A 13,233-nucleotide genomic window follows, 5' to 3' on the forward strand; every position below is an offset into this window, starting at 1 on the left:
AGGAGCCAGGCCAGGGACTGGAGAAGTAAGGGCCAAGGCTGGAGCAGGGGGCTCAGGACAGTGGACAGGGCTAGGGAGAAAAGGCTGGTGATCCAGTAGCAGGGAGCTGGGCTCAAGTGCCAGCACCACTGCCAGGTATCATGGTTCTGGGTACAGGACCAAGGGCCCAGGGAGAGCAAGAGGCCCACGTGAACCAGCCCTTTGAGATCTTAGGAGGAAACTCACCAGGGTTGCATGAGGGAAAGGGCTCTGTTTCCCACAAGATGCCCTGGTGCAGATGAGAATCAAGGGCATGGGGCCAGGCCAAGGGGTCCTGGCAAGCAACAAGTTCCAGGAGCACGGCGACAGGAAGGCATGGCACAGGGTTGCGGTGGGTATGGAGAACGACAAGAACCAGGACCCAAACAAGGAATCCAGGCAAGGGACCAACCAGCCCAAAAGAGGATTAGGAATCCAAGGAGCAGGAGGCCCACTCTCCAGGGGAAAACGCTAGGGAAAGGAGAGGAAGGAGCAGTGCTAGGATAAAGAGATAGAAGGTGGCACCAAGGGCAAGGAGGGGAGCTCACTAGGGAGCCCAAGCAAGGAGCCCCCAGGTCAGACTGGACAACAAGAGACCCCACGGGAAGCCATGCGACACAAGGTACGTGTTCAGGGGCTCAGGTGAGTGGTCAGGCCTGGGAATTGGAGCACAAACTGTTGTGGTTAGGAGGGCTGTGTTGGGGTAGGGGCAGTATGCAAGGCTAGAGGGCGGGGGATTGAAGGGAGGGAATCAGGAAGCGCAAGGTCAGCACTAGGCCTTCAGTGGGCAGAGACCAGCCAATTCCACTCCACTGTCCTAGACGTGTAGATCCTCAGAGAGGGACCTGGACCAAAGGAGTGCCAAAGGAGGGCACTGTGAGGGGATACCTTGTGTTCGGAATTGGGTGGGTCAGTGGGAGCCAGGACCCTTCTTGTAGCCCCGACTAGGGATAAGCAGTAGGAAGGGAGAGTCCGGGCAATGTCCGGATACCACAGTACTGTTGTAGGGTCAAATGAGGCAAGGCACCGAACATAGCAGGAAATAGATTTATTTGGCTGCAGGCAGGCTCAGAGGGCACAGCTTTTGCTGTAATCAATCAATCCTCAGGCAGTTTCTGAATTTAATACCCAGCATGTAAGGGTAGGGGCTCAGAATTTCACAGTCTGCAGAGTTCACACAAAAGCAGCTTTTACTTTCACTATTTTGGGCAAATTAACTCTTCAAGGACAACATCTGAGAAGGGGAGAGCTTCTTTTCCCCATTTTTTCTCTCCCTGCCAGTCATTACCATAGAACCCAGTTGGTAACATATCTTAAAAATGTAGACATCTCTGTGAAGCCCATCACAAGGCCAGTGGCCTTGTTGCACATTGATACAAACTACTATACAGGATATGTTTGTTAAAAACTAGTAAGGGGGTGCCCAGCAGCTGGAATGCTGGTATCTTCTCGGCCAGTGGCCAAGTAAAACAGGGCGACAGGAAAATAGGAAGTTTTTCTACATTGGATTCTTTTGCAGAGACTCTTTTGCTGACAGTCCTAAAAACAGCCATGGTGAAGATTTCTGGAGAAGCCCAGGTGAGACGTTTTTGTGGAGAAAGGGGGTGACACTTCAATGCAAAGGGAACAGAGGGGAGGCACAGGAGGGGGACTGATAAAGGGGCTTGAAGTCAAGGGAAAGTAACAGAGTCCTGGAGAAGGGTGGTCTCAAGCAAGGAGCCAGGCCCAGGAATGGAGAGCCAAGTTTGTTGTTCAATATAGAGTTCCCATGAAAAGATACAGGGATAGGGAGGGGAGGGCGGGAAGAAAGGGCAGTAGGTGGTGCAGGGAGAGGTGGGCTCAAGGCCCAGGTCCACAGATGGGTGTCAGGGTTGTGGAGCAGGGCCCGAGATGAGGGAGGCCAAAGGGTCCAGTAAAAGGGAAGGGCTACATTTTCCCAAAGAGAACCCACAGGGCCAAAGGCCAGGTCCAGTCCCCTGACCCTGGTGAGCATCCTGGTAAAGGGAACAGGAAAACAGGTGCAGGGGGGGCACTGACAACAGGAGGTCCCAAGGAGGGCATAGCAGGAATTTCTGGAGGACTCCTGGTGGTGGGGTGGGGGCCAGGACCCCAGCAAGGATACCAGTCTAGGGACCTAGAGGAGGGCCCCATTCTGAAAGAGCAGGGAAGGGCGCGGCTGGGCAGGCAGGCAGCACTAGGGTTCTGCCATGCAGGGAAGCCAAGGGGAGCAGGGAAGCAGCCTAAATGAGGGGCCCAGGGAAGCACAGAGCAAGAAGGGCCACCAAAGGCTCAAGTGAGGAGACAGGCCAGGGAATGGAGAGACAAGGGCCAGGTCTGGGGCAGGGGGATTAGGACAGTATATATGGCAGAGGAGGGAAGGCAAGGGACATGGCAGTGGGGAGGCAGGCTCCAGGTCCAGAGCCATTGCCAGGTCTCAGGTTTCCAGGAGCAGGACCAAGGACCCAGGGAAAGCAAGAGGCCCAGGCTAGGGACAGGGCTCTCTTTCCCATGGGGTGCCCTGCCCATATGAGAATCAAGGGCCAGGAACCAGGCCAAGGGGGTCTGGCAAGGATGGGGAACAGGAGGAGGATGACAGGAGGGCACGGTGAGGGGTTCTGGTGGGTGCTGAGAGAGGCAAGAATCAGGACCCAAGTCAGGTTTCAAGGCAAGGGGCAGATCCCCCAACAGAGCATTAGAAACCCAAGAAGCAGGAGGCCAGCACTCCAGGGGAAAGCACAAGTGGAAGGAGAGGAAGATTTGGCACTAGGATGTAGAGACAGAGGGCAGTGCAAAGGGCACCCAGTGGAATGCACTAAGGGGACCAAGCAAGGGACCCCAGGTCATACCCAATGCGAAGTGACACCTAGCAATACCTAGCATCAGGTGGAACATCGTCTGTACCTCAGGCAAGCAGCCAGGCCCGGAAACTAGAGCACAAAACATCAGGGTTAGGGAGGGCTGGGTTGGTGTAAGGCCTGCATGCAAGGCTAGATGGTAGGGGAGGAAAGGAAGATGATCGCACAGGGCAAGGTCAGTTAAGGCCCAAGACCACTGCCAGGTGTCAAGGTTTGGAAGGTGAAGGGGGAAAAGGCAAGGGGCAGGGCTGGGTTTCCCATAGGGAGCCTTCAGGGCCCAGAGGCTAGCCAATCCCACTCCTCTGCCCCCAGTAGAACCTCACAGAGAGACCAGGACCAAAGGCGGGCCAAAGGAGGGCACTGTGAGGGGATACCTTGAGCCCAGAATTGGGGGCGGGGTCGCTAGAGAGCCAGGCTCCCTTTTAGGAGCCCAGGCTAGGGAGAAACAGGGGGAGGGGAGGGTCCAGGCAGTGCCAGGATACCACAGTACACGGGGAACAGTGGGGAGACACAGGAGGGGGTGTAAAAATGGGTCTAAAATCACGGGACAGGGACAGGATCCTCTAGAAAGACAGCCAGGGATTCAAGCAAGGGATGAGGCCAAGGAATGGAGAGCCAAGTGGCCGGACCTAGGCCAGTGTCTCATGAAAATGGACACAGCTGGGGTAGGGAGTGAGAATAGAAATGGAGCAGGTGGCACAGTGAGAGGAGGGCTCAAAGACCAAGTCAAAGACCCCCCAAAACTGAGGGTCTGGGGGAGTTCATATACCACCACCACCAGGGTCGAGGTGTGTTAGAGTCTGTAAACAAGTCAGGATGGCGCCTGGCATTTTGCCAGGGGGAGTGGTTTGTGAGGTGGTGCCTTCGAGCCATTAAGTGTGGAGATTTCTTATTGGTTGACTGCTGTATCTAGTTTATGTTAATTAAGATAAACTGTATGGAATGTATATATACCCCTCCTGTCCTACAATAAACGGCTCCCACTCCTGCTGTATCAATCTACACAAGTTGCTCGTCACCCCCCCCCCAGGGTATTGTTTATTTTGCTTCAGCCAGACTGCCTCATAGGTGACTCGCCCCTCCAGGCAGTAGACCCCTATCTCCTGGGTGTCCAGCGGAGCTTGTATGCTGCCTTAGCCAGGGTGGATTGGACTAATACGTACAGGCAGAGGCATTAGGCAGAAGGAGCTCATATCCCGCCCAGCCAGTATAAAGGGGACTCGCCTCAATAGGCGGGAGACCCCTCCCATCTGGTTGTCAGGAGGGCTTATATACCCAGAAAGGCAGGGTAGAGGGAACTCCACCCTCCAGGCGGGAGACCCCTCCCACCAGGGTGTCAGGGGAAGTTCTTATACCACAGCAACTAGGAAAGAGTGGACTGGCCCCTCTAGGCGGGGGATTCCTCCCACCTGGGTGTCATGGGTGCTCCTATACCGCAGCAGTCAGGGTAGACAGGACTCGCCCCTCCAGGCAGAAGACCCCTCCCCCCTAGGTGTCCCGTGGGTGGGGGCTCCTATAGCATGCTAGCCAGGGTAGAAGGGACTCATTCCTCCAGGCAGGAGAACTCTCCACCTGGGTGTCAGGGAAAGCTAGTATACCACCTCAGCCAGGACAGAGGGGAATTGCCCCTTCAGGCGGCTGACCCCTCTCATCTGGGTATGGGGGAGGAGCTCTACACCGCAGGTGCCAGGGTAGAGGAAACTCGCCCCTCCATGCTGGAGACACCACCCACCTGGGTCTGGGGGGAGCTCCTATACAGCGGAAGCCAGGCTCCTGGGGAATGGCAAGAGGGGCACCAGTGTGTGCACAGGCTCAGGTGGCCACAGGAGCCACCTGCTCTTGGGTGGCTGCAGGGGTCTGAGGGGCAATCCATGTGGTTCACTCGTATGAGAACTGGAGCCCTTGCAGGGCTGTTTTCTCCCCAGATGTGTCTGGAGTCACACTCACACTGGATGATCACTGAGAGTTGGGACCTGAATGAGATGATGAGACTGGCAGGGGTGGCCAGCCTGATCTCCAGGAGGAGGGCAGAACCTCCTGGGAGAATCAATGGTCAGGTTGGGGAGAAAAATAGGAGAGGTGTGCAAGGAGGGGATCGGCCCTGGAGGTCAGGAGCCCTGTAGTTCAGAAGGCTGCGGAGGGCAGAGGGTTGGGCCAGTGAGGCTTTTTGGTGGGTAGGGAGGGGTTGCTTTCCAAGGTGGAGAGCAGGAAGAGGTCAGATGGGGCAGCCGTGGTATAAGGTCAGGGAACACCCTGCCGACTGCCTGGTTGGGTTTTTGTATTCCCTGGGCCCCCACTGTGAATAGGATCCAATGCCACAAAGTTGGGTTTGATTATCTCATATAAAGGTGCCCCCTCATGCTTGCTCAGGGGAGGGGTTGCTATGGAGACCAGCGAGCAGGCCCCAAGGGGGGCCAGGCTGGAGCCAATTACTGTGGCTGCATCAGAAGAGAGCCCACCCCGGCTGCTGTGCTGACAGCAGGGCCGGTGCGGAGGGCCGACTCTCAGTAGTTGGTTTCCAAAAAGCGGTGGTCTCGGCAGGAATAGAGCCTTGTCTTTGTGCCTGATACCTTCTGCTAGGAAGGCTGAGTGCCATGTGGCTGCTCTCCCAGTTGCCTGCCTCCCCTGTGTGGCTCAGTCTGGAGTCAACATGGGCATCTATACCAGTGAACTCACAAACCACACCTCAGGTCTTGGGGGCCACAGGACATGGTGCAGTGGTAGCCTAGCTCAGTCATAATGTGAGGGACATGGTCATCATGTATGATAGGTAGCACAGCACAGGGAACTTGTCATTATGGCACAGAGAGGTTGGTGGCATGGCCCAGTCTCAGGGAGGCCTAGTCAAGAGCATGGCACAGTTGATGATATGCACTATCTGTGGCATGGCTTGACTGGTGATGTGGCCTAGTCATGGCAGTGAGCCTGACCAGTGAGCACTGAGGGCCCCCACCCCAGCCAGACCCAGGTCTTCCTGAATTCCTGGGCTAGGAAATACGGTTTATATAGCACAGTGCCTGCCTGTGACAGCAGGTGAAACACTGTGGGGAACCTGCATAGCCAACCCCACTTTCCCAGGGAAGATGCATAAGAAGGAAGCAGGGGTGTCAGTAGTTTAAATAGAACATCAGGCCAAAATGCCTCTCGTGCATGGCCAGCCTTGGGAAGGTTACCAAGGGCTTGGGGGGCTCCTGGGCTTCTGACTTTCTGGACCCCCATCCTGGCACTGCCATCTCTCTGGCAACCAACAAATGTCCCCAAACCCAGCATGGCAGAGTTCAGAAGAGGAGATGCCTGGACAGGCACCCAGGACCTAGGGACATGTTTAATGACTGTTATACTTAACTGGTTTGCTGGGACTCTGGATTTAGAGCAATTGTTGTGCTCTAGGCAAAAGAGGACCCCTGTGGCAGGGGGCCCAGCATAGCATGGCAGGCCCAAGGGTCACAGTCCTGGGTGGTTGAAGCTGGACCATGACTCTCTCCCTCCTCCCTCTGTACTCCAACCCCAGCACTTAGCCAGCACCCTGTCTGCAGAATCCTGCTCTTAGCTAGCTGCCAAGGAAGGTGTTAATTTCCTTCCATTCCTAGTGTTTTAAACACTAGGGTTTCTCCAGTATTTTCAACATGAATGGGTGATGGACTTTTTTGTATAGTTTTCTTGCATCACGTGGGATAATCACATGATTCTTATACTTAATAATCACATAATTCATGTGGTGAATGGCATTTATTGATTTGCATAAGTTGAACCACCCTTACAACACTAGGAATGGAAGGAAATTACTACAATACTGTAAAGGCTATATATGACAAATTCAAGGCCTACATCATACTTAGGGATAAAAACTAAAATCAATAACAAGACAGGGTATCCACTTTCATCACTACTATACACCATAGTCCTTGAAACTATCACCAGAACAATCCAGCAAAAGAAGGAAATTCAAAGGATACAAATAGGAAAACAAGTCAAGTTATCTCTGTTTGCTGTTGACAAGATCTATATTTAGAAGTCCCAAAAAACTCCACCAGAAAACTTCTAAAGTTGATAAACAAATTCAACAAAGTAGCAGGATAAAAGGTCAACTTACATAAATTAATTGGTTTCCTCTTCTCCAGTAATGCATCTGCAGAGAGAGAAATCAGGAAAAGTATCTCATTCACAATAGCCTCACAAATACTTGGGAATAGAAACTGGGGTTAGTAGCTCAGTGGTGGAGCGCTAACCTAGCATGCATGAGGCACCGGGTTCGATCTTCAGCACCAAATACAAATACATAAAATGTATTCATTTACAACAAAAACTATTTTCAAAATACTTGGGAATAAATCTTATCCCAGCTAGCCAACCAACTTATACTGCAGACCTGCCAATTTACATATATCTCTGATGCCCAGGTACCGGCAGTGTCAGAGAATAGATAATTTGGTAAGACATTGACATCAAACTTCATATACTACAAAGATAACACTCAATATTAGCTTGATAATTTGCAAGAATTTTTTGTCTTACATTCATGCAAATTTGTTAATTATATCATGAAAATATACATTAAAGCACTTTATTGTTGATCTATATACTTGAAAGCAACTACAATCACTCCTTGAAGGCCATACAAGCTCAGTAGCTGAAAACCAGTCAGACCCCAGTGTGTTTGGAACCCTGAGATTGGTGGGGGCGGGGTGGGCAGCCTGTTCAGGGCATGTCTGCACCGAGCGCCATCTGGAGGAAACCAGCCGCCACAGCGCTTTCAGTAGCTAGGAGCAGCAAGGCTGAGATGCCTAGGGCCAAGCAGGCAATCCAGCAACACTGTTGCCTCCCACTGACCCTTTCTCAGCTGCACAAGGGCTGCAGGGGAGGCTTGGGCAACCTCCGTGAGAGTAAGAAAAATACAAGTGCCGTTCTCTGCCAGATTTTTGAGCTAATCATTAAAGAAATTTTGAGTTTTTCTAAGACAGATGGGATCCTACTAAAGTACTTATTCTGATACCTGTTGCTGAACTAGGAAATCTGGACTGGGAATTAGCTGTGCTAGGTGATCCTTGTCAAGGATAGGAATTAAGTGGTTTTTGTTTGTTTTTGTTGTTGTTTTAGGCTCTTTTATCTCAACCTTGTTCTGAACAGATGTTCTAAAATTAATAAACATACACTTTATTCCTGGATCTACCTGTTTAGCAATAATGGGAGATCAGAAGATCAGATGCCACCCATTTTTTCCCTGATATTGACCCCCACAGTCTTCCTCCTGGTTCTAAATTTTGTTTGACAGCAGAAGATTTTCAGGAGATTTATTCATAATGCAGTAGGTGGCACTATATTGCCCCCTGTTTCTGCATAGGCACAGATCACAATGTAATTGACTATATTGATCCAATATGAAACACATTCAAGCCAGGTGAATTTTGATACATCTTGGTTCTCTGCCCTACCACTTTGAAAATTTTGCAAAGAATTTTCCATAGAATTGAGCTATGAGGATATAAACAATGTTGTTCTGCAAAATAGATTCCAGGTACAGGTGGACAAAGAATCCGTATTGTCAACATAGACGGTGAAGGATTTCTCTATGATGAAATACTATTATGATTTTTGCTTCCTGGCCATCCTGAGGTGAGCATTCTAGTCCAGCACATGCTCCTGCCATGATGTGCTGCCTTCCCAGAGGCCCAAAGCATCAGAGCCCAGTGACCATGGACTGAAACCTATGAAACTGTGAGCCAAATAAATGTTTCCTTCTTATAAGTTAACTATAAGAAGGTAATTATAAGAGGGATAAAGAAAGAGAACATCTGCATTGTCACCAACCACTACCACCACCACCCAACTCCACACTGATTGCCATTTAAAAACCTAAAACGTGAATTCTTCATATTGAATGACATCTTGAGGAGGCTTGCTCCCTTGGATCCCTCCGCTATCTACCAAGACACAAAGCAAAAGCTCCAGGCTGAGGAGGCATTCCTAGGGAATTTTATATCTGTTAAGGTCAAGGATTTTCTAGGATTTTTCAAGAACTAGAAGTGGACCCCCAGAAGGCTGTGAGAAAAGAGAGTATTGAAGCAGCCTGCAGCAGGGCCCCGGAGATCCAGGCCAACTGATTCGCGTGGCCTGCCCTGCGGCTACAGAAGGCGTGGCGCCTCAGTGAAGCCATTAATTAGCAAGCAGGGAGGTTAGGGAAGGCCATTAGGTGGAATCCCACCAGCCAAGCCCACACGGACCCTTGGGCCGAGCACGGGATCTCAGAAGGGGAAGGAAGCGGTACAGTCCCATCCCCCACAGCGGACACTCCACCGAGGCAGTCAGCGGCCACCATCCGGGAAAGCTGAAGGATACACCGCCACTCTCCTTCAGAGTGCAACATCAAAACAGCGGACACTCCATCCAGGCAGTCAGCGGCCACCATCCGGGAAAGCTGAAGAATACACCACCACTCTCCAACAGCTTGCAACATCAAAACAGCCAGCAGCAGGACCCCGGAGATCCAGGCCAACTGATTCGCGCGGCCTGCCCCGCAGCTACAGAAGGCGTGGCGCCTCAGAGAAGCCATTAATTAGCAAGCAGGGAGGTTAGGGACTGCCATTAGGTGGAATCCCGCCAGCCAAGCTCACCGCCCACGCCCGGAACAGGCCCAGCGACCTGCCAGCATTGTAGTCACGACACCCCAATTGGAATAGGGACAGAGCAGAGCCACCTTCCACTCCCGGAACAGGCCCAGAGAGCCGCCAGCGTGGTAGACACGTCACCCCAATTGGAGTAGGGGTACAGCCGCCGCCCGCACCTGCAAGGGAGACTCTTCAAGTATACAAGAGCAACATAAATAAATAGGGGGTAAATTGCAAAACACAACAGTTGCACCAAGCAGAAAGAAACGCGAGCAGTATGAAAAGACAAGGAAAGAAAGGACCACAAGCAATGCAGGTCAACTCAACTTTAGAAGAGGTAATAGCTGCAACAGATGGAATATCAGATAAAGAGTTCAGGATATATATGCTTCAGATGATCTGGAGTCTCAAGGAAGACATGAGACAGCAAAATCAGACAATGAAAGATCACATTGACAAACAAATCCAGGAAGTAAAAGATCAATTTCACAGGGAGATAGAGGTAATAAAAAACAAACAAATTGAAATTCTAGAAATGCAGGAAACAATAAACCAACTTAAAAACTCAATTGAGAATACTACCAGCAGAGTAGATCACTTAGAAGAGAGAACATCAGACAATGAAGACAAAGTATTTCAACTGGAAAAGAACATAGACAGCTCAGCAAGTCTGCTAAGAAACCATGAGCAGAACATCCAAGAATTATGGGACAATATCAAAAGACCAAATTTAAGAGTCATTGGGATACAGGAAGGCACAGAGCTCCATTCCAAAGGAATAAACAGTCTATTCAGTGAAATAATACGAGAAAACTTCCCAGAATTGAAGATTGAGACAGAATCCCAAATCCTAGAAGCCTACAGGACGCCGAATGTACAAAATCATAAGAGATCCACACCTAGACACATTATAATGAAGATGTCCAACATACAGAATAAGGAGAGAATTTTAAAAGCTGCAAGAGAAAGAAAGCAGATTACATTTAGGGGTAAACCAATCAGGATAACAGCTGATCTCTCAACACAGACTCTGAAAGCTAGAAGATCCTGGAATAACATATTTCAAACACTGAAAGACAATGGGCTCCAACCAAGAATCGTGTATCCGGCGAAATTAAGCTTCAGGTTAGAAGATGAAATTAAAACCTTCCACAATAAAAAAAAGTTAAAAGAATTCGCAGCTAGAAAACCTTCTCTTCAAAAAATCCTTGGCAAAAAATTACAGGAAGAGGAAATGGAAAATAACATTGAAAACCAACAATGGGAGGTAGGACAGTAAAGGGGGGAAAGTAGTCAAAGAGGATAACAAATCAGGTTTAGTAACATCAATAAACAAATATGGATAGAAGAACAAACCATATCTCAATAATAACCCTAAATGTTAATGGCTTAAACTCACCAATTAAGAGACACAGGCTAGTAGAATGGATCAAAAAACAAGACCCAACAATATGCTGTCTACAGGAGACGCATTTGATAGGAAAAGATATACATAGACTGAAGGTGAAAGGTTGGGAAAAATCATATCACTCATATGGACCGCGGAAACAAGCAGGAGTGTCCATACTCATATCTAATAAAATAGATTTCAAGCCAAAGCTAATCAAAAGGGATATAGAAGGACACTTCATACTGCTCAAGGGAACCATACACCAACAAGACATAACAATCATAAATATATATGCCCCAAATAATGGTGCAGCTGTGTTCATCAAGCAAACTCTTCTCAAGTTCAAGAGTCTAATAGACCAACATACAATAATCATGGGAGACTTCAACACACCTCTCTCACCACTGGACAGATCTTCCAAACAAAAGTTAAATAAGGAAACTATAGAACTCAATAACACAATTAACAACCTAGACTTAATTGACATATATAGACTATACCACCCAACATCAAGTAGCTACACTTTTTTCTCAGCAGCACATGGAACCTTCTCAAAAATAGACCATATACTATGTCACAGGGCAACTATTAGACAATACAAAGGGGTAGAGATAATATCATGCATCTTATCTGATCATAATGGAATGAAACTGAAAATCAATGATAAAAGAAGAAAGGAAAAATCAAGCATCACCTGGAGAATGAACAATAGGTTGCTGAGTGATCAATGGGTTTTAGAAGACATCAAGGAGGAAATTAAAAAATTCCTAGAGTTAAATGAAAACACAGACACAACATATCGGAATCTATGGGACACATTGAAAGCAGTTCTAAGAGGAAAATTCATTGCTTGGAGTTCATTCCTCAAAAAAAGAAAAAACCAACAAATAAATGATCTCATACTTCATCTCAAAATCTTAGAAAAAGAAGAGCAAAACAACAGCAAAAGAAGTAGAAGGCAAGAAATAATTAAAATCAGAGCTGAAATTAATGAAATTGAAACAAAAGAAACAATTGAAAAAATTGACAAAACTAAAAGCTGGTTCTTTGAAAAAATAAATAAAATTGACAGACCCTTAGCCATGCTAACGAACAGAAGAAGAGAGAGAACCCAAATTACTAGCATACGGGATGAAAAAGGCAATATCACAACAGACACTTCAGAAATACAGAAGATAATCAGAAATTACTTTGAATCCTTATACTCCAATAAAATAGAAGATAGTGAAGGCATAGATAAATTCCTTGAGTCCTATGATCTGCCCAGATTGAGCCAGGAGGATATAGACAACCTAAACAGACCAATAACAATAGAGGAAATAGAAGAAACCATCAAAAGACTACCAACTAAGAAAAGCCCAGGACCGGATGGGTATACAGCAGAGTTTTACAAAACCTTTAAAGAGGAACTAACAACAATACTTTTCAAGCTATTTCAGGAAATAGAAAAAGAGGGAGAACTTCCAAATTCATTCTACGAGGCCAACATCACCCTGATTCCGAAACCAGACAAGGACACATCAAAGAAGGAAAACTACAGACCAATATCTCTAATGAACCTTGATGCAAAAATCCTCAATAAAATTCTGGCGAATCGGATTCAAATACATATCAAAAAAATTATACATCATGATCAAGTAGGATTCATCCCTGGGATGCAAGGCTGGTTTAATATACGGAAATCAATAAATGTTATTCACCACATCAATAGACTTAAAAATAAGAACCATATGATCATCTCAATAGATGCAGAAAAAGCATTCGACAAAGTACAGCATCCCTTTATGTTCAAAACGCTAGAAAAATTAGGGATAACAGGATCATACCTCAACATTGTAAAAGCAATCTATGATAAGCCACAGGCCAGCATCATTCTGAATGGAGAAAAATTGAAGGCATTCCCTCTAAGATCTGGTACAAGACAGGGATGCCCTCTCTCACCACTTCTGTTCAACATAGTCCTCGAAACACTGGCCAGAGCAATTAGACAGTCAAAAGAAATTAAAGGCATAAAAATAGGAAAAGAAGAACTTAAATTATCACTATTTGCAGATGATATGATTCTATACCTAGCAGACCCAAAAGGGTCTACAAAGAAGCTATTAGAGCTAATAAATGAATTCAGCAAAGTGGCAGGATATAAGATCAACACGCATAAATCAAAGGCATTCCTGTATATCAGCGACAAATCCTCTGAAACGGAAATGAGGACAACTACTCCATTCACAATATCCCCCAAAAAAATAAAATATTTGGGAATCAACCTAACAAAAGAGGTGAAAGATTTATACAATGAAAATTACAGAACCCTAAAGAAAGACATAGAAGAAGACCTTAGAAGATGGAAAAACATACCCTGCTCATG

General features: G+C 47.6%; 1 pseudogene; it reads left to right on the plus strand.

The window, feature by feature from the left end:
* The first annotated feature begins 628 nt into the window (after window positions 1–628).
* Window positions 629–8,490, plus strand: LOC144253772 (carnosine N-methyltransferase-like; annotated as a pseudogene).
* Window positions 8,491–13,233: the final 4,743 nt, after the last annotated feature.

The sequence above is a fragment of the Urocitellus parryii genome, chromosome 3 (assembly GCF_045843805.1).
Source record: "Urocitellus parryii isolate mUroPar1 chromosome 3, mUroPar1.hap1, whole genome shotgun sequence".
In the NCBI taxonomy this organism is placed as follows: Eukaryota; Metazoa; Chordata; class Mammalia; order Rodentia; family Sciuridae; genus Urocitellus; species Urocitellus parryii.